Source organism: Ambystoma mexicanum, chromosome 11, assembly GCF_040938575.1.
Source record: "Ambystoma mexicanum isolate Mex_15411 chromosome 11, UKY_AmexF1_1, whole genome shotgun sequence".
Taxonomy (NCBI): domain Eukaryota; kingdom Metazoa; phylum Chordata; class Amphibia; order Caudata; family Ambystomatidae; genus Ambystoma; species Ambystoma mexicanum.
Window position 1 is genome coordinate 1,255,427,373 of NC_090934.1, and position 25,511 is coordinate 1,255,452,883.

Below are 25,511 nucleotides of genomic sequence, written 5' to 3' on the forward strand. Positions count from 1 at the left end.
TTTGCGACGTCTTTATGGTCTAAAATTGACCATGTTTGCTTTAGACACCTGAACTAATAATCCCTTATCGTAAACCGCCTGCACCCGGCTTGAAACATCCTATTGACTGGGACAGGATTTTCTACGTTGGCCAAACTGAACATTGACAGTCTCCTTGATCAACCAACCTTGCTGAACACTACTCTCTCTACTCTCCTCGACCACCTCCTTCAATGTACTATCCATCTGGAACATGTGCCCCAATTTCTATTTTATAGCCCTGTTCACCGTATACTTCAAAAATGCTCACACCCCTTACACTGTTGGATAATCTTTTTTGTACTACTTCCTCAAAGAAGTAGTACAAATGTTTGCAACCCATCCACAAGAGTTCCTTGACATGACGTTTGTGTTTATATATGTGATAAATATGTGATAAAAGGGCTTTTAACAAAATATGGGAGAGGGGAGAAAATGGAAGCTCCTTTAAACTGGCTGTAGCTAAGAGAATATGCTCCTGTGTCCCATTAGCAGATGGAGAGGTCCTTGCCTTGTAGTACAACACCAAGTTTGGAGGCCATTCTAAACAATACAAAGTTCAAAATGCTGTATTGAACTACATCACAATGAAAAATGAATATAATAATTTACTGGTGTGCCTTTTCTCTGCAACCTCCTCTGACCTGATGGAAGGGGAGAACAGTTGCCCTGTGCTTGGGTCTCCACTGCACCAGACATGGCAGCTGTCCTGTGAGAGTGAAGTACAGGAGATTGGCAGATTGGTCTTTGTCTGCTTGGGTATGGGGTGGTAGACACACCAGGCTGTTGGGTGGATTTTATTTGTATTAACTTGTGGGGTTTACCCCAAGATTAATATTTCCACCCCCATTGCACAGATGGCTCAAGGGCACAGTGAGTGGCTGAGAAAGGGATATACACAACATAACATTCTTAAAACCTTTTTATTTTGCTTAAAATAGTTTAACACAAAACGTGTAGCAAATGACATCAAATCCATTCCCAGTCCCCCCAACCCCCTTTAGTATCACTCATTCACTTACCCTAAATCCTTAAAAGCGCTTCTCTGCCTTCAAGCCAAGGCAGTTTTCCAAAAATATGATCCGTAGCGATCGATATGTTAATTTTGTCCTCTATCGGGAGCAGGCCCCACCAGTCTTCAGCCTAGATGGAGGGATCCGATTCCACAATTTCTGCGAGGTAAAGGGACCTTAGTTCCGTTAGACCAGGACTTAGAGTGCAGAGATGTAAGAGTTTCCCGGACACCTGGTTCCATACAGAATCTGCACAGTGGATGTTCCCAACTGCGAGCTACTCTTGCCATGATAATTTCCATTGTCGGATAAATGTTGAACCTAATCCTCATCCGCTGAGCTCTAAAGTATCGATCTTGGAAGCTTTTGATCTATTCCAGAGTGTGATCGTACAATCTTGTTTCGTGTGCTAGCTGGCGGAAAAGTTTGTTTGGCTTCGTCGCAGATCGTGATCCAGTCTTTCCCATAGTTTTTTCTTGACTTTTGCTGGATTAGCTAACAGTTCATCTACCGATGACCCCAGGTCTTCTAGTAGAGATCTGCGGACTGGTCCCACAGAGTCCCTAGCTTATGGTTTCTTGACAATATTTCGCTTTTTATTAATCTAAAAATCTGCAGGAAGTTAGGGTCGGAGTACTTTCTAAACTGGTGCAACATTTTCCAGTCTGATTCCCTTCAGTGAGATCAACCCCATCTCTCTTTTGACAGTCTGAATTGAAATTGACTTCGGAAGACCCAGCACAAGAAGCGCCTTTCTAATGACGGCCATTGAGTTACTAGAATGGTTAGCAGGGCGTCCGCCCCATAGGTCACCATAGGCACCACTTTTGCTTTATAGAATTTACACACAATCTCTGCTTCAGGATTTTGCCTTGGTTTGCAAAGGCGCACTTTTTTTGTTTCAGGATTTGTTGTTTTAGCATGCGTCAGGTTTTTACAGATTGGGACTCCTAGATATTTGAAGGTGTCAACGACTTTTTTTTTTTTTCTGACTCCCTAGGCGCCAGGTAAATTAGTTTTTACCTTTCCCACTGTTTTTCTACATGACAAGGATTTTGGTTTCCCCTAGGTTTATTTGTAGGCCATTTAGCTTAGTGTATTCGATCAGATTCTTTAATTGCCTCTATAGGCCAATTGACGTTGAATCGATCGAAACCAAGTCATCTGCAGGCAGTAGCCGATTTACCTAGACTCCTACAAATCTTGGCAGGAAGCACCTAATGTTAGTCATAGAGAGCGCCAGATCAGAAATATATAGATTGAATAGCGCCGGTGCCAAGGAGCACCCCTGTTTTTACTCCTTGGTCGATTGGGATCTTCTCATTTAACAGACCAGTGGCATTCAACCGAATTCTGCACAATGAGTTGGTGTTTAGGGATTTGATCTGGTTGGCCAAGTCCATGGGGCAGCTCCATGACAGAAGTTTGTTCCATAGCCTTCTCCTATTAATTCAGTCGAAAGCTCTTGATAGATCGACAAAAGCGATGTAGGTCTTCTGGTTTCTTTCTTGGGCTCTACACATCAGTAAAGACAGAAGAAAGATTGGGGGTGAAGTCCCCAGGCCTTTAGCGAAGCCAGCTTGTAAAGGATCCTGTCGGCCTTCCTCCATTGACTACTTAGCCTGCGGAGAAGGTTGGTATAAAGCTTCCCCAGCACATAAAGTAGTGCAATTGGGCGGTAATTGTTGGGGTTGCCTCAATCGCCACTCTTATAGTTTGGGATCACGGTTGCCTGCACCCCTTTCAAAATAATTTTGAAAGACCATCTGGCCCTGCACTTGGTGGGGGCATGGGGGGGTTTGAGTGAGTTATTAGGTCAATCAAGTCCGCAACATCGTAGTCCAGGGTCTAAGTTGGCCGAAGATCTTTGGCTTTCTGAAAAAAGTTGCAAAGAAAGTTTCCCAGGAGCCTTCTGCAACTCAATTTATCATTATGGAGTTTGTACCAGGTCCTGTTGCTATTTTTATGGGCCAAATAGCGGGTGGATTTTTTTCCTTTAAAGCTCACAAGGTCCTCTGAGCGTCTCTCAGAAGCATCTCCTTCCTTCGGCCTTTTATCCAGTTTTTGTTGGATTTCTTTAGGCAGGTGATAGTTTCCCCCACTGAGGTTGTTTGTGATCGTTTCACTGCGGTCACCGCTTTCCTTGGAGCTTTATTACTTCCTGCCACCTCCCTATCGTGGGCATGGTGATGGCCCAGTTGTCCCCCACCCTCCCTCACCGTTTCCATTCAGGACCTGGAAAGTGAACAATAGTGGCACATAGTCCCCTGTTAGGTAGCAATCAGACGAGGGTTTAGACATGCAGTTTTCATCAGGGACTGGTCGTTTTTCCACATCCAGTTTTTACATCTTCAGCCGCGATCCGTTGTTTGTTGGCTCAACTTGCGTTGGCATACAATAGACAGGGCTCCCCCTCAGCCAACATGTTAAACGAATTATGGCCGCTCGCCAGAGAAGGTATCACTTCAAAAGATGTTAGAAGCTCAATGTGATCTTGTGATACAAAAACTGTCTATAACTGAGTATTCCGCACCTCGCTGCCAGGTAGGATATCGCAGTTTTTTGTGCCGTTTAAGATGTGGAGGTCACGAGACTTCATTACCCGTGACCATTCTCTGCCTCTTTGGGCAGACTTGAGGGCCCCTTTACTAGAGCTGCTAAAAGTTGCAGCTTGTTTGGCCCCACACAGGGAGTTTAATTATCCACACACAATAATTGAGGAGTTATCCAGCGAGTATGCTTCATCTATGATTGTGCTGATGTCCGGCATCTACTTTGTCATGGTCATTGCCGGATTTCAGTAGATGTTTTAGAGATGGAGGCCTCCACCCTACTGGCCGTTCCTTTGCTGAGGGTTTTATCTTTTTCAGAATGGTTTGCTGAACATAGGGGCCATCATTGATAGATTTGATTACTTCAAAGTCAGTAGCCGCCCAAGTCAGTGTCAGCAGGCCGCAGTCGGAGGTCCTAGACCAGTTGCAATCGCCAGGTGTAAAAAGCGCTAGAGGCCATCCAGGGCTGGTTTGTTTGTCAGACAAACTTCTTATAGGCATATGAAACCCGCCTATGTCCGTGGATTCTCCCCTGTCTTCATCAGGTGTGAGAAGCCTTGTGTGTTCCAAGAGACGAGCGAGAGAAGGGGCCTGTCCGCTGATATCTTTTTTGGCTATACTGTTGGATCGGCCCTAAGCGCTGCTGACATCCAGGACCATGAACTCTCCTCTGGCAGGTCAGATGGTTTTGTAGCTACTAATTTGGTCGTCTTAGCAGGGATTGGATTCAAAGGCCTGGTTGTAGTAAGAGTAACATATGGTTTACTTGTGAGCAGCTGCTGGCCTTTGGGCTCAGATCTGTCTAGTTCGTTCTCTAGAGTAGAAAGAATCCTTGTCTCCAATTCTGCCTTCATCCGGATCCCTAACAGCATGTGGTAGCATCCTCGGCTTCTCACCAAGAACTCTGTTGTCTGAAACAACTATAGTCAGTGTGGAATTTAATGACTTTGGAGGGCCTCTGAGTTCATAGCATAGTGATAACAAGGAGGTTGGTGAGGCCATCAGTAGGTTTTTGACCACCCTTGAGCGCAGGTGGATAAGACACCAGGGTGAACTCCACTATTATAAAGTCATCAAATATGATTTGGCGTAGAGGTGGAATACTGTGGCAGAGATTTAGCACATGATATCTGTTTAATATGCACTCGTCCCCATGGTCAATCCCCCTATACAATCTGAGACAGCACAGGGCTCATTTATGGAGGCTAGGAAGGACCGCTGGCTAGTACATTGGTTGAAGGCACACTTCTGGGTCGCGGGTAGCCAAACCCAGATGAGATTTTTGAGTTGTTTGAAAAAACTGGCCGGTCTTAGAGTTTAGTCATCAGTCTGGCCTCATGCGCCAGTCCAGCTCGAGGTGGGCCAGGGGTTTCAGGATGACTGCTCAAGCTTCCCCTGGGGCCCTACTCAGTGAGCCCTATAGCAATAGTCGTAGCTTGTTTCCTAACTGCCCTCCGTCTTCTCGGCTAATGTGAAGTATTTCTGGGTGGGTGCCAAGGTGATGTTGCAAATTACTCCTGAGGCCACTGCTGGTGGGGGGGCCAGATCAAGAGCCTCTAGTTAATCAGTGTGCAAGATTTCATCTTCAGTCAACCGAGTGAGTAGTAAGATCTAGTAGAATGGCTCTGTCTTCCTCACTGAGACTTAAGTTTCGATCACTCCCAAGGAGGCTCTGCACAGAAGTTACTGAGGTCGGCCTGCAGGTTTGTGGCTGGACAAGGTCCATCGATGGGAAGGGTGACTTTCCTCAAACTCCTGGAATCTTTAGCATGGACCATCATGGGCGTTTTCAAGTTCATGACCACCCTCCTTCGAGTTGGTGGTACTAATTTAAGTTTCCCAAATACTGCAAATGCTTTTAGGAGGGATTTTTCCTTGCCCGCCACCTTTAGGTCAGCCGTTTGATCGTGGGGGACTCCCGGGGCAGGAAACGGTTCAATGTCCCCCTCCATACCCCCCATTAACTGCAACTCTTCACCTGTTTAGCGCCCTTGCTCTCACGCCGGGCATCTCGTTGAAGGCAGAGGGCTTGGTTGGGCTTGCCACACGCGGCTAGTACTTGTTGGCATTGGCGATATGCTTGCCCGTAGACTTGCTACCCCCCTTTCGTTTCCTTCCACCAGGGATTGGGGGAGGGTTACTTACAGGGTCTAGTAGTCTCTCCACTCTCGTTTTGTCGGAGGCTGCAATGAAGCGCTTTAAGTAAATTATTTTGCTGTAGAGCATCGCCAATAAGGTGGTATGACCCTTTAAGGTGTCATTAAGTGCCTCCTACAGCTTCTTATAAGGCGCCAGTGCTATTGTTATCACTGACAACTGACTAAACCCATCCTTCCCTGAATGTCAGTGCGGGCCAGGTGTCCGTGGGCCGTCTTCTTGGGCACCATGTGTGATAGCTACGTTTGCAGGTGGAATCAATTGGAACTCTGGTCGATCCATACTTTGATTCTCGTCCTCTTGGGTTAGCAGTTGAGGTCTTTTCACCGTGGAGGCTTCCAGTAGAGGGCTGCTTAGCTAGAGTGCTTTGTGCCCTAGCATCGTTCTTGAAGTTGAGGCCCTCCCACCAGGTTCAACTTTGGTGGACCATTTAGAAGCTGCTTTGAGAGTCTTACCTTTTTAGTCAAAAGATCAATGACCTGGCGCAAGTCGCCACACTCCTTTGCATTAGGTTGCTGGTCTTGTAGGTAGGGAGCCTTTGGCAGGTCCCTGGAGATGGCTTGATTGCCAGGGCTGGGGGAGTGCATCAGCGCTTTTGATGTGGGACCCTCCTGTGTCAGATTGTCTGATTTGGTGCAAGGTCTCTTTTGGCCTTGGGCTCTGACAGCCGTTTGCAGGTCAGCTAGGATGGGTGCCTTCCTAGTCGCTGCCAGTGCCTCAAATATCACCACTCCTAATAGCTCATTGCCCTTTTAGTTCCTTTGTCCCCGTTCTATAGAGGCTGATGACCTCGAGGGGTGGGGTTTCTGGATCCGCCAGTGAAGATTTGGTTACCCATTTATCAAGTCCTGCCACCAGAGGCTGGATGCCTTTCCATCGCCATTTGGTCTGGGTGCATCTGCTCAGGTTATTGGCAGGTCGTTGCACGACTTTTTCCCCCATTGGTATTATAAGCGGGTCAGCTATGTGTCAGGCATGAGGCAATTGTGCAGATCTCCTGATGATGGCACTGTATCAAAGGTGTCTGCAATGTTGCTCTATGCCCCTGGCCTCTGATCAACTGTCAATGAGGACCCCAAGGTTACCCCTGAATTCACGGCGGCTTCGGGTGCAATGGGGTCAGACTCTTGTAGGTGGTTGCAATTTTCACCCGGACTGGTCAGCTCATCAGGCTGGTGCATGTTTGCCGAATTCCCCACCTGCTCCACCCAAAAGGGGGCGTCCTGTCCTCGTTATGGCATCTATGCTGTGGGGTGCCCGGGGGAGACTCGTGAACGCCGGCACCTTCCCACAGGCAGGTGGAATAGAATGTTGGATTGTAGGTGGCATCGGATTTACAGCCCAAGAGGTTAAGGCAAGCAGATTTTGAATGGGAGTGGATGCAGTCAGTCTGCTCGTGCTCACTGGCGAGCGCTCCCTGACTCCCTCCTCCTGCCAAGATGGAGTCCAGAGAGGGCTGACACAGGACTTCCAGTGGCCGAGGGTGGGGCTGGGCCGGGCAGCGCATCTGGGGGGTCTTGTCCCCCCCTTCAGCTGCAAACTGTTTTCCGAGTAGCTGGCTTCTTTCGGTGGAGATATAAGCTGGGGCAGCGTTGAATGGTCAATCGGATGACCAGATGAATTCAATAGGACAACCACCCCCTCCTTTTGGTTGCACAGGTCGCCTACCTCCTCAAGGTGTTGACGGGTCTGCAGCATGGAGGTGCTCCAGAGGGTCTGGGTTTGTTCTGAGCTGCCCGGTAAACTTTCAATGTCCTGCCTCGTCTGTTTCCTTGATTTGAGATGGAAGTCTGGCTCCATCGCAACTCGTCCACTCAGTGCCAGTCGGTTGACTGCCATGTGACTGGACTGGGCGCCCCACTCTTGGCGCCGGCGCTTTTCGCCGCCCCCAGCCAAATAGTTTTGGTTAAAGGCACAGTACTCCGTCCAGCAAAACAGTGTCAGTTGCTTTCTTGAACACATTTGAGCAGGTAGGAATTGTTGCATCAATTTTGGGTGCTGAAAAACGACAGCTTTGTCTTGCAAAACAATAATACAGAAATGTAAGTCTATCATAAGGAAATTAGTACTAGTGTTATGCGCTTTGCCATAACATTTTATTATATAAATTGATGTTCAATAACAATCAGCCTGGCCTTGCAGTTGATTCAGCCTACACATATTTTGACACCATCTTTTTCAAAGGCCTGGTATCAATATAAGAATGGTCCCTTCTAGTATATCTTCCAATGTGTGCGCTTATTCAAAAATTGTGTTGCTGAATTAGTCATTGAATGCTCATTGATTGGCCAGCAAGTGTGCAGTCCCTGCGATAATCACTTGGATGGTCGGAGCCAGTTCAATACTGTAATGGTATTCAATGGTAATGTTATTTCTGATGTCCTGTGCGAATAACACAGACGGCCAGACATAGTTTACACAATGACTAATTCAGCAACACAATTTTTAAATGAGCGCAACGCTTTGGAAGAGATACTAGAAGGGACTATTCTTATATTGATAACATGCCTTGAAAAAGACGCTGTGTCGAAACATGTGTAGGACGAATTTACTGCAATGCCAGACTGATTGGTATTCAACATCAATTTATATAGTACACATTTTATGGCAAAGCGCCCACCACTAGTGCTAATTTTCTAGATATTGTTTTGAGGTTATAGGTAGAACCAAATTGTACCAGGCGTGCAGCTAGCTGGTAGATTGACAACTTTTGTACAGGTTAAGCGCACTGATTCCAGTTTACCCACACATACTTTAGACCAAGTCCATCATCCCTCTAGCCTGTTTCATTAATACCAAGAATAGTTGTATTCGTATTTGGGAGTTTATATAACGTGTATCCATAAAAGGAACCGGGCAAAAGAAATTGCATCTGGCCGCAGATGGTTAATCGGCAGGGAAAAATAACTGACATAGCTACTGTGTTTTGAGTAAAAAGATGGGTTTTCAATTTTTTTTCTGAACTCCAGCAAGGATTTGACTTTGCAGAGTTCATGTGGTAGGGCATTCCACGCTCTAGGCCCTGCATGAGAAAAACAGCTGTCACCCCAGGTAACTGTTTGAGTGAGGGACCACCAACAGTTTTTGCTTAGATGAACATAAAGAGCGTACAGGTTGATAAGCCGAGATTTTTGACACCCGGTATCTTGGTGCTGTCCCTTGGAAGCACCTAAAAATCAGGCACTGGGTTTTGAACAGCACCTTTGTTGTACAGGCAGCCAGTGAAGATCTCTGAGGTTGCGAAATATGTGAGGGGGGCGGGGAGAAAATCAGCCTAACGGCCGAGTTCTGTGCATCCTGAAGGCACTGAATTTGTTTCTTCATTACACCCATGAACAGTGCATTACAGTAGTCTAGCCTTGATTAACCAAGACACTGACCACCATCGGACGATCTTTAGGTGAGATCAATTGTAGTAATGGTTTTAACAATCTGAATTGATGATATACAGATTTAACTATCATTAATCTGTTGGTTACAACTAAGGTCTGCCTGCCAAGTACAACTAAAGTTTTTAACTTTTGAGGCAAATGTCTGGCCTCAAAGAGCTCAGGACAGTAAACCTGTGACAAGGTTGTTGGTAGTTTATTTTTATTTTTTTAGAATCAAACCGAATGATCGCAGTTTTGTTTGCCAATAAGCTCCAACTCAATACAATCGTTCAGCTCTTCATTTTACTGGCACAGGCCAACAATCCCTCCTATGGCTTCCATAGGTTCAGTTAGCCGAACATAGATCTGAGTATCAGCGTAAGAGCAGTAAAATAATCCAAATTCGCCAAAGATTTTCCAACAGAGGGCGAATATAGATATTAAAGAGCAATGGTGATAATGCTGATAATGACGGCCCCTGGGGGACTCCATATCTGACTGCCAGGAAATCTGAAATAAAGGTTCCCAACTTAACCTGTTGAAAACGATAATTTATAAAGGAGGTAAACCATAGCTGGGAGGCATTTGAGATCTGGCCCGTGGCAGAAGGTTTTGAGATAAGTATCTCAAAATCTACTGTATCAAAGGCAGCCGAGAGGTCCAGCATAACTAACATGCTAAGGTCACCCTCATCGGCTGCCCTTAAGATGCCATCCCAAACTGACAATAATGCTGTCTCAGTCCCTGTTCCTCCAAATGAGCCTGTAATTGTATTGTAACAATCGTCTCCAAGATCTTGGCCAGCCAGGGTAGAGCTGCAATAGGACGGTAGTTAGACTAGACCTAGGAATGAAAGGGGTTTTTCTTCAACAGAGTTGTAATGTATGACCTCTTTAGCGCACTAGAAATACACCCTTGCGTTAGTGAAGCATTTATAATAGCCAGCACAGGTGCACTTAACACTTCCACATGTTTTCTGGCTAGGTATGCAGGAACTGGGTCGTTGTGGTTGGTAGATTTTAATTTGGAGAGGTTTAAGATCAAACTTCAAACACGTCTGGTCTAACTCAAAACCCACATTGGTATTCAAATGGATACTTGTGTTAAATTAAAAGCTGAAATAAAGCATCGAGCTACTATAACTCAATATTGAAGATTAAGCACCGATCCTGCCATTTCAATTCATGCCTCCATTGTTCTGAACCCTAATCTAACTCTTCCCTCCCTTTGCCCCAATATGTTTGCATGAGCAGAAGTGTACTATTCCATTCACCCAATTGCCACACCTACAGCAGTATCATTCAAAAGAACATAACTGAAAAGTCTTGCCCTCACCAGGTCTATTTTTCTGGTGCATTTTATTTTCTTGCAAGATGCTTCTCGTTGTGCCAGTAAAAAAAAAAAAAAACTTAGAGCCATGAAATGGAGCATACAGAATAGCAGAGATTGTTCCAGCCTCAGAGGCCCACTAGAGGTCATAACGCGGGTCAGATATAAAGGTTTTAAAAATGCATCCAGAGCTCCATAGTCTTGTTCACGGTTCCAAACGTGGTGGTTTATTATCTTCATTTTGTACAAATCGGTCATTCCTTCAGGTTAGAGGATTTTCTCTTCCATTTACGATGAATCCAGGTTTTTGCCTACCATTATGAATCTTGTCACCCACTAACTAGTCTCCTTGTTTTGAGCACCCATCTATCCATCTATTTGGATTTGGGGTTTTTTTGTATTGCGCCCTATCACCCATAGGCCTCAAGGCGCCCATATCCTGTATAGTGTTGAGTGTCACTCAGCGACCAAGGACCAATCTAAACTGTTCTGTTTTCTCCCCAGAGCAGCCCAGTATACAGACCAACCGGGAACGTGTGGACATACTTTGTAACTGCTGCACATGTCCTTCTCTAGTTAGATCAGTTTATACATCTTGAATGAAGTTTACAGCTGTCCAAGAGTATTCTCTTTGCATGTAAATGACATGCTGGCGCAGACCTGCTTGATGGAGGAAGTAGAGCCATTATGTCATTGTGATTTCAGTCTCTAAATCTATTTCCCAGTACTTGCATGTCTTATCTCTGACAGCGAGATTGTCATTCACCACTCGGTTCTATAACGCTGTTTTTGATATTTGAGTCTTCTTGCCATGCAGAGAGCAGAAGTATTCATAAGGGAATGTAACTTTAATGAGTATTATTGAAGCTTGAGAGAGTCCCAAAATTCAGACCTAGCTTGAGGGCTTGCTAATATGTTAAACAGGATAATTTTTCAAGAGTCCCAAACATCCATAATGTTCGATACTCCTGGATCTAGCCAATCTTTCCGAAAGACATCTTTGGGTCTACTTTGATTTTTGTCACACTTTGGTGCCCTAGGATCCAAGAGAAAGGTTGGGTTGTATTTCTGAACATTCTGTCTGAAAACATATCTTGTCAAATTGATTGAGCAAAGTTTTGGTATGAAGAAGTTGTTGCAAAATAAGGCCCTCACCAACTAATCCTGGACCAATGACTGGCTTCCTACCTCAACCCAGCCTGGGGCTTGCCAGGTAAGTTGCATCTAATGACTGGCCTGTTGGAGTGCCAAAGCACCATGATATTCCTCAGATCTAGAAATCGTCTTCCTTCCTAGATGGAATCTTAAACCTGCTCCACAATGTCTTTGGTTTGGCTACACATTTTCATACATGAGTTCACGGACAGCTTTTAAAAGGTTCCTATAGACAGAAAGGTTGTGCACCACATACAATTTTTGTGATGACCTACACATTTGGATTGCTGTCTTGCCCAAGCGTCGGCAGATCCTATTGTGTTGAATGTAATGAGTTGGACGAGTTAATGACCTGTTCAAGAGTTTTATTAAACAAAGAAATGCCCCTGCGATTCTAGCTGAGGCTAATCACGAGGTGCATCCTAGTAGCCCTACGCCACTTGTTGACTTGATAATGTATAGTGACCCAGATCTTGGAGAATTAGAGGGTGATAAATCCAGTTCTGATGAAATTGCAGCCCGAGAAAAAGATTTAATTAATCTTGAAAGTGAAATTGTATCTAGCAAAGAAAATCCAGCAACCTTTCTATCTCGAAAGATGAAACGCGCCCAAGCAAAAGCCTTAAAAAAAGTAAATCAAAAAATTAAAAAAACTCTTGCCCAGAGTACTCAAGAATCGTCTAAAGCACAAAAAAAAAAGAAAAAAAAAGAGAAAAAATTCAAGTACAACAGAGTAACCCTATTGATGACCAAGATGATATACAAGTGGTGACTGAGAATGAGCAAGTTAATGAGATAGTGATTAATTTATCACAGTTGAACGAGGAATCAAAAGCATTGTTAAATTTGGCTCTTCCACATGAACAGAAACTAAATGGTATGGGTAGGAAGAGTACAGAAAAAGACACACACAGCCAGACGGCTATGGCCCCTGATGAATCGAATGTTCAGAAGCAAGGGCGTCTTTCAGCATTCTACCCCGTTATTAAAATCAAGACGAGCAGAACCGATTCCACTCATGATATAAATACAAATACACAACACAAAGAAACCTCATGTGCGACTGTGAGTGAATTGATTGTTAAGGAGCTGCAGAAAACTAGAGAGGATACTCGGATTAATATGCAAAAAAACGTTGCGGATAATGAAAGTAAGGAAAGCGATGAAAGATCTGAAATGGTCAATGCGATAACTAAAAATATTCTTGAAAGCATTGAAAATGCTGCCTCTCATCAAGAACAAACGAACCAAAAATTGAGTAACATATCTAGAAATAACATTCAAGAAGAAAGTGAGTTGGAAAATCAGAGCCAGCAGGCACACACAAATTCAGTGGTAGCTATGGAACAGTGTTCCTTTTCAAGGGACACACGCTACATATTGGGCTGGCAGAGCGATCCCCAGATGAATGGTCAGCAAAGAATAAATAGATCATTCTTATTTAACATATTCAAAGGGAGTCCGCAACTAAGAACTTTACACTCTAACGATATTGAATGGATTAGGCTCGCAAACCATAACAACTTCCGTATGATCTGTGCTCCTCAGTCACAGATTATTACGAAATTGCTATGGGAACACAGGCAGGACTTTGAGATGCGTGGCTTGGAATTATCTCTATTGCGATCTATTGAAGAAGCGGAGGTTTTTTTGGATGCAAAGACTGCTCCGGATGAGAGCAAATCTGGGGAGAAGAGTCGAGCTGGTAGTCAAGAACAGGCAGCAGACCTTATCACCCAGATTACTACACTAGTAGGTGTAGCATCCAATATAACCTGGCTAGGGCCCCTAATGACATCTATCATCGATATGGCGGCAAATAAAAAACAATCCTAATCAGGCTGAACTGAGATTCACTTCTTGGAACTGCTGTGGGATGAAAAACCTGGGCGATTGGCTTAAAGAGTCTGTGTGTATACAATCGCCCATGATCATATTCCTACAGGAGACGATGTGTTTAGATGCTTTCTTTATTGATGGCTTTAACACTATTAGTGTACCTGCTCGCCAAGGATTAGCTGGTCGTCCTTCCGGTGGTGTGGCAATTTTGATTGATAATTCTATTGATCATAATGTGAAAACCTTATATGCTACAGACAATTTAATGGCAATTGAATTCTCCGTGTGTGATCACCCTGAGCATATTTATCTTTTAATCTGTGTGTATTATAATCCGGCTAAATGCCTTTTAGAAAAATTTCTGGAACTAATAGATGGGATTTTTTTGGCTGCTATGGAACGAAACCCGAATTACTTGATACTGATTGGTGGGGACTTTAATGCTATTTGCACTGACTTGGGATTAATTGACAGACAAACTTATATCTCTAAATATAAAACCAACTTAATTAATAGAGGCGATAATTTGCTGCACTACTTCAAAGCCTGGAACGTTGTCCCTGTGGACTTCGAACCTCGGTTACTAAAGGGTACCTGGAGGAGGGGTGGAGTCGAATCTTATCTTGATTACTTCTTTGTCTCAGTAAATCTTATGGGGCGCGTGAGTAGGATCATTACGATGGATACACCTTATAGTGATCACACGCCCATAAATATGACTATTAAATTAGATTTTACAACTCTTGAAACTAGTTCTATTCTTAAACTGATCAATATCAAGAGTTCAACACTCAGTGAGATGGCATCCCTCCTTATGTAGAAGTTTGAACTTCTTGGTCAACAGGGACCTATGGAGAGTCCCCAAAGGACATGATTCCAAACAGAATGTAATTTTACGTGAGGCATGGAACAACCTGATTATAAAAAAACACCTTCAATCATTCATAAACGATGTAGGGATGCAAAATGATCGTCATCCTTACACGTTTAATGCTGAAATTGCCGCTTTGAAATGTGAAAAAAATCTGCGTTTGAGAAAATTACGAAAACTGAATTTGACTACTGAACTTTATTTACTATGCAAAAAGAAAATCTGTTTAAAATACACTAATAAGAACAAACGTATTAAAGACAGAATTAAGCTAATGGAGAACCAGCAAATCATGAAAGCCATCATTCGAAATGACACCCGCAGGCTCTGGTCTATCATTAATGATACTAATGGACGAGAGCAGCATGATCTAAGTTCTTCGGTCTCATCTGAATCGTGGAAATCATTCATGATTGAGAAATTCAAGTTACCGTCAAAATTTCATAAAATTGACTCAAACATTTTAACTAAAAAGTGCAGTGACAAACTAGCACTTACTATGGACGAGATCTTGGATGCTATTAATCTACTTAAACCTTCAAAAGCTGCTGGTCCTGATGGGTTGCCTGCATGTGTTTTAAAGGATGATCCGATTTTCTGGGCTACAATTCTCTACACCAAATTTTCAAATATTCTGGATTCAAATTGCATTCCCAAATCTTGGCAGAATGCGATAATCATTCCTATCTATAAAAAGGGTGATCCAACTGACCCTGCAAACTTTCGTCCGATTGCTCTTATGGATGCTTCTGCCAAGGTCTTTGCCATTTGTTTATTAATAAGACTACAAAATTATATTGATAACAATGATATTTACTCAAAGTTTCAATCCGGATTTAGAAAGAATATCGGAACATCTCTTAATGCTATAATTCTTGCACACTTCATCTATAAATCTAAACTACCGGAGTCGGGCCCAATATACCTTGCAGCGCTTGATCTAACTAGTGCATTCGACTGTGTAATTCGAGAAGTGCTGTGGGAAAAACTATTGAATTTAGGTTTTCCTCAACGACTTGTGCAACTTCTTGCAATGTTACATACTAATACATCTTTCCAAATCAGAATAAATAGGGAAGGTGCTCTTACCTCACCTATTGCTACCGAGATTGGGGTAAAACAGGGTTGCAACCTAGCTGCAACCCTGTTTAACTTGTACCTCTCTGATATGGATCGATTGTGGACAGGCAATGGCACATTTCCGGTAAAACTTGGGAGTCTTAAACTTGATTGGCTTTGTTTTGCCGATGACATTATTCTGTTTGATAGGACCCCTTCGGGATTACAGCAAAAATTAAACATCTTTTATGATTATGCTGCAGAACACAATCTCACGGCAAATTCTAAAAAATCTCAAATCATCACTTGTCATAATAGGAAAAAAATAAGATCGTACTATTGGACAATTGCGGGTAGTAGGCTTGAAATGGCAAAATCGATTTGATATTTAGGTTATCCTTTGAATAACAGCTATTCACTGAAATCATGGAAGGAGTTCTTAACTTCAAAATCTTGTTCTCTCCTATCAATGATGAAGGTGATTTATGCTAAGTACTGTATGTTCTCGGTTGAGCCTTTATTGGACTTCTACTTGTTAAAGGTTGAACCCATTATTCTTTATAGTTTAGATATTTGTCTAATGAACATTGAACAAATCCTTAATGGGATTCAAGGGTTTCTTTGGAAAAAAACCTTGTGCTTGTCATCAGCTATACCAAATTCGATAATTTGCCATGAACTGGGTCTATCTACACTAGCGTCAAAATGGAGATGGCGACAATTAATGAGCTATATGAAAATGCTGTTGCCCCCCAGAAATTCATTGTATGAAGATCTTCACAGTTTATTACATAATGGTGATGTTAAATCGTTGGATATGTTCAAAAAACAAATGAATATGCTTTTGGACACCATTGAAGTAACAATTGAGGACCTAGAACTCGGTTTAGCTAGAAATAAACGCAAAATGTATGAATGGGACTGGAGGATGATAATTGAAAAAAATCATAATTATGCCTTATACACGGAGTGTGCGAATAGACTTAGGACGAGGGGTACTCTTCCACTATATCTCATGAAATGTCCCGATCGTAGAGTACGTAATATCTACCTAAGATTCAGATTAAATCAATTCGCTACTTTGGAACGTATCTGTAAATGGAAAGTTGGTAGCGAATTGATCGTGCACCCAAATTGTCGGTTTTGTGCTTCGATTTGTCAAATTGAATCTATAAAGCATCTTGTGGTATATTGCCCTTATTTTGAGGAAAAGAGATGCTTGTTATTAGGCGAATTTAATCCAGGCCTAACATATATCGCACGGGCCGCGTTTTGGGAACGCAGCATGCAAGGGGATAGTATGCGTTTTATTTTGACTTTATCAAGGCTCCTATTCAAAATTGACGAGGATTTGAAAACTAAAAATCTGGGCTTAAACATGCTTCTTGTTGAAGAATTATAGTAAATTAAATGAAATTGATGAATTCAGGATATAACTGATGTATTATATATTTTACTTGAATAATTGCATCATTATGACATGTATTTAAAAAAAAAAAAAGGCCTATTGCAAAAATATACACTCATGTAAAGAAACTATATGAATTCTATTGTTACTAAGTGTGAAAATGTGAAAATCGCAAAATAGAAATGATTTATGCCAAATATATTTTAATGCGTATATAGAAAGAAAATGATTTTATGCGATGCTTCTAAGAAATGTAGTGTTTTAAAGTTGATGAAATAATTGTAAAAGTTTATAAAATTGATGTAAACTATAAACAATTTTTAAATAAAAAAAAAAAAAAAAAAAGAAATGCCTAGCTAGCCCGATCGCTATGAGGGATGTTATCTGCTTAAACAACTAAAACGAAGGGTCCAAGTCCAGAGTAAAAAGGTCTGTCCAAATCCTAACCAAATAACTAGTCCTACCACTTCAGAAAATCAAACAAAAAGAGAGACCAGGGTAAGGTCTCTGCCTGGGGGTTCTGCTTGGCCCAGCACTTGAATTCCTCCTCCCTACCAGTTTTTAAAGTTAGTCGATTCTGGGTTCCTTTCTCCTCAGAACACAGGGTTTTTAACAGTTCCACAAAGTTCTGGCAAGTTTTATCAAAGTTCTTAGATAAGTATAAAAGTTCAACACTCTTCTATAGTACAATTTGTGGGCCTTTCCGTAGGCTCTAGATGTCATCTTTTCACATCTTGTCATAAGGTTTCCTTCTCAAGCACAACAAGGTTTCTTTAACGTAATTACGCCATTTCCCACTTGGTGAAGGGCAGTAACCTTGTCTTGCTCTTGGAGGTTAAAACCCTCAAGGTCTGATTCCTCCCAGTTCTGTATTTGAGATTTCAGGTTTCTTGGGCTTTTCAAGGTTCTCTAGCCCTCTGTCAAGCTTACTCGAGCAAGACCTACCTGTTTGGGTTTTCCAGGCTCCTGTAACCCTTATGGCTTCCCCAACCTGTACTATTAATGTTTGGCTTCCCAACGCCCTTTGACCCACTGATAGACTTGCTGTGTTTCTACTCTGGTTTATCCGGCTCCCATAACCTCTTTGGTTTCTCCAACCGCAACAGTTTTTGTTTCTTGGGGCTCTCCAAAGCCGTATGGCCCTCAAGTCTTGCTTTCTCCCTGCTCGGGTTTATCAGGCTCCCGTAACCTCGTCAGCTTCCCTAGCCTTGAATATCCATGTTTGTACCTCTAACTTAAGTTCTCTCCTCTGGAGTGTTTGCTTCCCTTCTGTTGCTCATCTCCATGGCAAATTCACTTCTCGTGCATAGCTTTGGGGTCTGAGCACCCCTCTGCAGTCTGGTCTCGGTGTCGGTTGCCAGGCCCACCACTGCTTCCTTGTGGTGGCGCTACCAGGCGAGACGGTTGTTTTCACATTTCTCTTCCTCGACCTTAGCTTCTTGGTCAGTCATGATGCCAGTCTTCCGGCATCCTATGAGCGATTTGCTGGCTCTGCGGTCTAGCGTGGCTCCACTTCTCCAGGACGTCTTGATGTCAGACGCTCGCCTCTGCGTAGGATTCTTCCTTCTCTCTGATTAAAAGGTCCTCTTGGTTTTATGAACAGCATGTGAAATAAAAAGGTGTGTTGCTGTTCTTTGACACTGGAGTTCAGGCAGAGTCCAGCATTACCTGAAGTCAAAGAGATTGAAGAAATGTCACTATTTGGTAAATCCCAAACAGAAGTCAACAAGGGAGTTACAGGTTTTAACAAATTATAAGTGATAACGTGCCTCTGATTAATAAAGATTCATTTTGAGGAGGGTTTGGCAGTGAAAAAATGTCAGTGCCTCTCTAACTTTGGTGATTCCCACATAGGTGGAGAGTACAGATGTTATCGGATCTCTCATCCTATTCTGCGAGTCCTTGTCCCCAAAGGAGAGTCACTACCAGTGAGGTCCCGCTTGCCCAAACCCCTATGGACGGTTTGGCTGAGCGGGTTCCTCTCCCTAACCTCAGAGGGGGTGTTTCTGCCTCCCTCTCCTCCCCCCCGCCCCTCCCCCATCACCTCCAGGGTAAAGGAACAAATTGCCCGGATTCGGCAGTGCCCTTCATGCCTTCTTCACTGGTCTGCAAGCAGATGCAAAAAATATACCCTTGGTGTGACCCCTAACATAGCCTCATTGAAATCTCATCTGTCTGCAGGACAGGGAAATTAAATACCTGCTGAATGTCATTCAAAATGTAGAATTGCCTACAGTTTTGACAGCATTCCTTTTATGGGGCAGTTGTTGAAGGTGAAAGAAATGGATAGTGTAGCAAAAAACAAACCTATAGCTTTCAGACTGCTATTCAGTCCCTCAATTCTCCTTCAGCCCCACTTGCTAAATGTGCTTAACGATTGGTTGGTCTGGGAAAATCCGGAAGGATCTGGTCACCCAGGGAGGATTATGGTTCAGTTATCTAAAAAGTATGTATCTTAAAGTTATGACTGACATGCGCTTGCCAGGAGAAACTGAATTCTAGAATCAAGAGTGTGAAAACCCTCATAACATGGAAAATTACCAAACACAACGGAGTGCAGCATTTATGCTGGTCTTGCTGCACCGGTCATCGGTGCGGGAGGGAGGTTACTCTTAAGCACACCAGCCCACCAACTTCTCCTGAGCAGGTGCCACTGAGCACAGGCACAGGATGGAAACGACTCCTTTGCATTCTGGTACAACTGTCTCAACCCGTGCAGGGCTACTGCATGGGAGGGACAAAAATCCAGGTCTACATATGCTTTCCACTGCACACAGCCTGTGCCTTTATGAGTCAGAGGGCATTGGAGGTGTGACCATTCGCTAGCCAGGCATGTGAGTCCACGCTCAATCTCTGCACCGTACATAGAGCTTGATAAAGACTATAGGACCAGTGTGTGCACGCCTGAGGGCTCCGAGTGAGCCGCGGTGTAACCCTGTGAGTGACATGCTGAAACCAACAGGCCCATTCACAGCCCTGCTCCCTGTGCCAACGCAAGCAACAAGCACGGCTCTAAACGTCCCTGCGACAAGAATGAAAGATCCACGTCACAGATATGTCTTGACTGCAGATGGCTTACAGCCACCCATGATGTCGATGACAAGGGTATTGTTGGGGACGGCTTCAGCTCAGGGCCTGTGCACCTTCATACCCAATGTATGTACAGTGGACACCTCGTCGGAGCCCTATATGGTGATCACAGACTTAGTACACTTTGCATCCCCTCCCACCTTACTGTGCCAAAGCACACAGGCGCTACCACAGCATCCTATTTGCGTCATGGGCAATGGACAAAGGTTCAAATCCTGCATACCAATCCAGACATAATACTGCGAGAAATGCTACCACCTGGGGTTCCCACCGTTTTAGCCAGTGGAATTCCTTCATTGGAAACAGCTGCAAAAAAGGATTCGGGATGCTTGGGGGGGGGGGGTAGGTGGGGGAATCCTATACAGCACCAGACACAGAAGACGACGTGAATGGTGCACCTTATTTAATACTAGCCTTTCATGATAGAATGGGCTGCCTGGAATTGGGAAAGGTTCAAGTCCTACATGACTAATCCAGACATATACTACGAAAAAGTTTCCCATCTGGGGTTCCTGCAGTTTTCAGCAATGGAATTCCTTCAACGGAAACTGCTGCAAAAAAGAATTCGGGACGCTCTGGGGATGGGGGGGGGGGATCCTGTACATCACTGGACACAGAAGACAACGTAGATGATGTGCCACATTTAATCAGATACTTCCATGATAGAATAGAGGACATCATCGGCTTCCTGGAATTGCCCTTCCCGAGAGCACCCCCAGTGGAAATGGGGGGAGTGGGGATAGGCGGTGCTGGCGGAGGGCCTCTTGAAGAGGTCTGATAGGTCAGGGATACCGCTAAGGCAGGATATAATTGCAGAGGCCTAAAAGATCTTCGAGAAACCGCACAACTTCCCTCCGATCAGCAAAGCATTGGATGCAAGGTACAGACTGCCTGCTTTTTGAAAAGCTTTGCTTGGGCACTACGCCACCAGCTGATTCATGGGTTGTATCCTTGGCCCTTGCAGAGGAGAATGGCTTATGAACTTCTGGCTCTTCCTTGCTGATTTCGATGAGGAAAATGGGAATGGTCTCATTGGAAAAAAGGAGCACTTCCAATAGTGCACTGCATTTATGAGCAAATTGTGATGCAGTCTTGGCGGGCTTGAAACATCAAGCTATGGAAAGAAATCGAGGTGATCTTTAAGCAAACAGGATGGAGTAGTTCCTCACCGGGCATCAGGCAAGTGGGTCACGATCTGCTGGAATCCCCATCTGGACATGTGAATAACATGCAAGGTGTATGGGCTTTGAACTGGATTTGTGCATTTGATTGTTCTCTTGTTAGTTGCATCTAAAGTACTACCTTGCTGGGTTTCTGACCCAGAGCTGCCTTTTGATAAAGCCTGTTTAACTGCCTTGTAGTGGATCCTAAAGCATTGATGCCAGACAAGTCCTAATGAAAATGTAAGGTATACCTAGAAGAGCATTATGCAGTAGATCGAACATAGTAGGGAGGAGGCCAGTAGCTAAATCATAAAGCATGTTCACGACAACTTGACCCCTTGGAGGAATGTTTGCGTCTTCAACCATTGTGTCATAGTTCACTGTGCTAAAGGCTACTGTGGGAATTTGGACTAGCCTATATAAGTGAGCTCTCTCTACAATAGGTAGTACTCCAATTGTTCAGCCATGACAGGAGGACTCAATGATACAAATATAGTAGCCTTGAGTGTCATTACAGGGGTTGGATAGGAGTAGCAGATGATTGTAAAAATAAGGGTTTCAATGTGTTCTGTACCCTTCGGGGATCTCTCCCTTGGTGCATGCTTGGGTATAACTGAACCATCATAAGCCATATATAAATGTTGAGCTAGAAAACTCTTTGATTATTGGGATTATGTCTTCTTTCATATGAGAAATATTGGGGGCATCTGTCAGAGGGTAACTAAACAATGGTTCATTGTAAACCAGTGAGCCATCCCTCAGTCTTCTAAAAGCTGTACCTTGATCAGTTTCCTTAGGCCAGTGCCGATGAATATATCCAAGATGCCAAAATCCAACAAACTAAACTTTATCCAAAAGCTCACAATTAACAGCCAAGACAGCACACAATTTATTTGTAAATTACCTCGCAAAACTATGCTGTTCATGTTCACAATGTGTGTAGGAAGTCTCCCTGGAACTACAGGATCTTGGCTCTGCATAGCAGCACAAAGGTACTTCATAGAAAGGGATGATTGATCATTTGTAAGCGAGGACCCTGGGATCGAACCTGTCTTGCTCCACGTTTGTTTTGCTACCAAGGCAAACATGTTGCCCCCGAGATATCCTCCCAAGACTAATCCCATGGCTTGGCAGGCTCAGGCAAAAAACCAGTGCAAAGTCTGAACAGCTTTCTCAAGAATCTTATGTAAGGGCTTTTTCCAGCACTTGCAGGGGTAGGTGTGCCTTAGGCAAGCTCTTCATCCCTAAAAAAAAAACCCACAAAGGGCAATAGTAGCAAGGGTGGAAGGACATGGCATTTGTGGCCTATATGGGTGTGGCAAGTGACAATGGGCCACAAAGGTTCTCTTCTTGGCTAGGTGACTGCTCTTTGTGTGGGACAGGGAGTTCACATCTGCCTTACTGCCAGACATTCTTTGTCACCCCATCTGATTGGTGTTCTATCAGAATTGCAACAGAGCAAGGCTTAAAGCCTCATGTGTGAACACTCTGACCTGAGTGAAATGATGCGACTGTGGATAACATTGGTGCCTCTCCCCATGGCGCATATTGACCTACTTAAAGGGGTAGTCCAGCTAAAAATGTTATTTAAAAAATAGATAGGCAACATTAAAAAAAAAAATACTAGCACTTTTTTTTTAAACTTCCTATGTAAAATTTTGAGCTATTCAAGCTCAAAATTCGCAAAAGCAAGCACTTTTGAAAACGTTAAAAGATCTTTTCCCTGGGACTTGCAGTACAGAAATGAGATATTTTACCTTTAGTTGTTTATTTTCCATTAGATTATATAGAGCAGTGGTCAAGTGTCCGGCCTACAAACCTGACTGTTTCTATCCCAGTGGTCGGTGTTAATGCATGAATTCAAAGAGAATATTTAATGGTTCACATTTTAGCAGGGGGGGGGGGGACACTGAGTCCATCCTCTGAAAAAAGTGGGTGGACTCCGTCCCCCCCCGCTTGTACCCTCGAATTGAGCCCTGCCTGTACTGCTCAATTTACAATGCATACAATGATTCATACTTTGCCTCCTATGTGCCAAATGTCAGGATACATCAATATCTTAATTCCCTTAAAACAATAATAATCCTTTTCATTTAACCCACTCCTTAAGACCCTAAACTGAACTGTGCATAGCAGTGCATTTTCTGTAACCACTTAACTGCTTTGCAAACAACATCCAAAAGGATGTATCGCAATATAAGTGGGGGATCAGAGGGTGTTTTACCAAGGGTGTGGATGGTTGCATCCTTCTCAGTAAAGTGGCTTCTCTGCTTAAACTAGACATGCATTCCACATCTCACCCCACTCCCCTTATTTATGAAGGTTTGGGTGGTACACACTACAACGTCCCTGAGTGAGCACCTACTTGCTCATAGTTCAAGAATTGCACCATTACGGATGATAGCATGGGGGCAACGCACTGGTCTTGCAAGCAAGACAATGCAGAGCAACAGAGGTTCAAATCCAGGATCCACGCTTAGAAACCAAACTCAGTCATGGTATTGGGTGTTTTTTTATTTAAAAAAACGATTAATTCAATAAGGTTGATCAGCTGTAGGATTTTAAAGCATCAAAGAACACAGTATAGCGTATACTTGAAGCTTACATTTAGGACACATTATTCTGTGCTAAATTCTTTTATTTCTCGTTGCACGAAGATCCTTCTTTGTGTTTTCTGGTGCATTATGTCTAGTAATGATTCTTGCTATTGCTACCCAGGGTCATCATTTCAGTAAAAAGCCAGGGATAGCACAAGTGACATCTCACGACCTTTGACATGATATCACAGGAACTGATGTCTTTGACCCCACCCTGTAGTGACAGGGGAAGCGATGGGACATGACCTTGACAAAACGAAGTGGCATCACATAACATTAAGTACCTTACGAAAAATATCGTTACAATATCACTATGTGATAGACATTTCATACAAGAATGGATCACCATATGTATCATTAATATCATTGTGTATAGGCCCATAATCACCAAATTACTGTGAATGTAAGCAGACGTCCAAGGCCAAATGATAATGGTGATATTATATAGCATTTACGCTTCAGCGTTTTATATAGAACAAATATACACTATCACCCAACCTGTGTTGGTACTCCTTTAGCGACCTCAGAAGAATGAAAGGCTGAGTTGGGGTGCTTTAGAACAGACTGAATCAGTGACTCACCCCCTGAAGTGTGCCAGAAACAAACCTTTGAGTCTAGCAATTATTGTGTAGAATACCAGAAACACATTATTTGTTATTCCAATTCTTTCTTATTTAGGGTCACTGCTCAGTGTTACACTTTTGGAACCCCATGTTTTTAAAGAGGTCTGAGCAAGAAGGCCAGCCACTCCAGAAACAGTCAAATAGCGCTGGACACAGCCCAGGAGCTTACATTAAAAAAAAATGTAATACATTTGTTCTTTAGGGGTAGCAAAGGGAGACCTCAGGGGTCATAATTGCGACCCCGGTCGACCCCCAAATGACGTCCCTGTTGCTACCATTACAATGATCCAGTAAGTAGGTCCTATATAAATTTGGAATATGTGCACTCCACACTAGCCAGTGGTTTGCAATAATTGACTCATGGCAAATGGCAAGTGCTGTGTATTTGGAGACCTGTGGGGCAGGTTACAATTGCTGATCTTTCCCCTGAAATAACAGAGGCCAATAGTTAAAACTCTGATACTAATTCACAATGATTAATCAGTCGTTTTCTGGGGATCAGTTCCCGTTTATGGATGCCTAAAAAAGCCACTGTTAATTACATCAATTGCTTTTGGAATCGGACATTCTCCAACTATACATTGCTATACCCACTCCCTGAAATATTCTAGTTTGTGTGCTACTCCTCCATAATACAGTGAGGGTCTTTGAAATTATTAACCCATGCTGAAGTAAGGATCTTTACTGAAATTACCACGCAGTTCTGCTCCACGTATCCATACCTTCCTATAGCAAATGTGCTGACTTCTGAGCTTTGGGTGACCATCTTGCACCAACATATCCACATTTCCCTGTCCACTTGGTGGTCACTTGTAGGTATGCTGCCAAGAGGCAGCATTCAAGAATGCAGTGTTTGTCATCCCATGCTCCCCGTGTAAAGTATTTGATTGAGCTGTTCATTCTTCAAAAGATGCAGTTTTTAATCTAAATTGGACATATTGTTATCCTTCAGAGTATTGACACTAGCAAGGTGTTAAAATTCGAATTGCTTGTAACGACTGACCCCTACTGCACTCGCATAACTAATTTGAAGAAGATTACACTTTTTGAATGACCCCTGTTTTTGGATTGCTCAATAATCTTGTATGTACGTCAAACAGAATGTGATCTCTCGTTCACTTGAAAGCAGTTTGGCCCGTTTCATAACAGTCAAAGTGGAGTGGCACTGCCCGTTAGACTGCCTTGAAGAAAGGATGGGTTCTTTCAAAGTTTTTATTGTTGAACAGTGTGAAAATTGGCTTTCTGCTTTTTAATTTACTTTGCTAT

The 25,511-nt window shown here is 43.3% G+C and overlaps 1 protein-coding gene across 7 annotated transcripts in view; it reads left to right on the forward strand.

The window, feature by feature from the left end:
• The window catches only part of CSNK1G1 (casein kinase 1 gamma 1), a 1,083,432-nt gene that overhangs the window by 899,149 nt on the left and 158,772 nt on the right, over positions 1-25,511 (forward strand). The window lies entirely within an intron of this gene.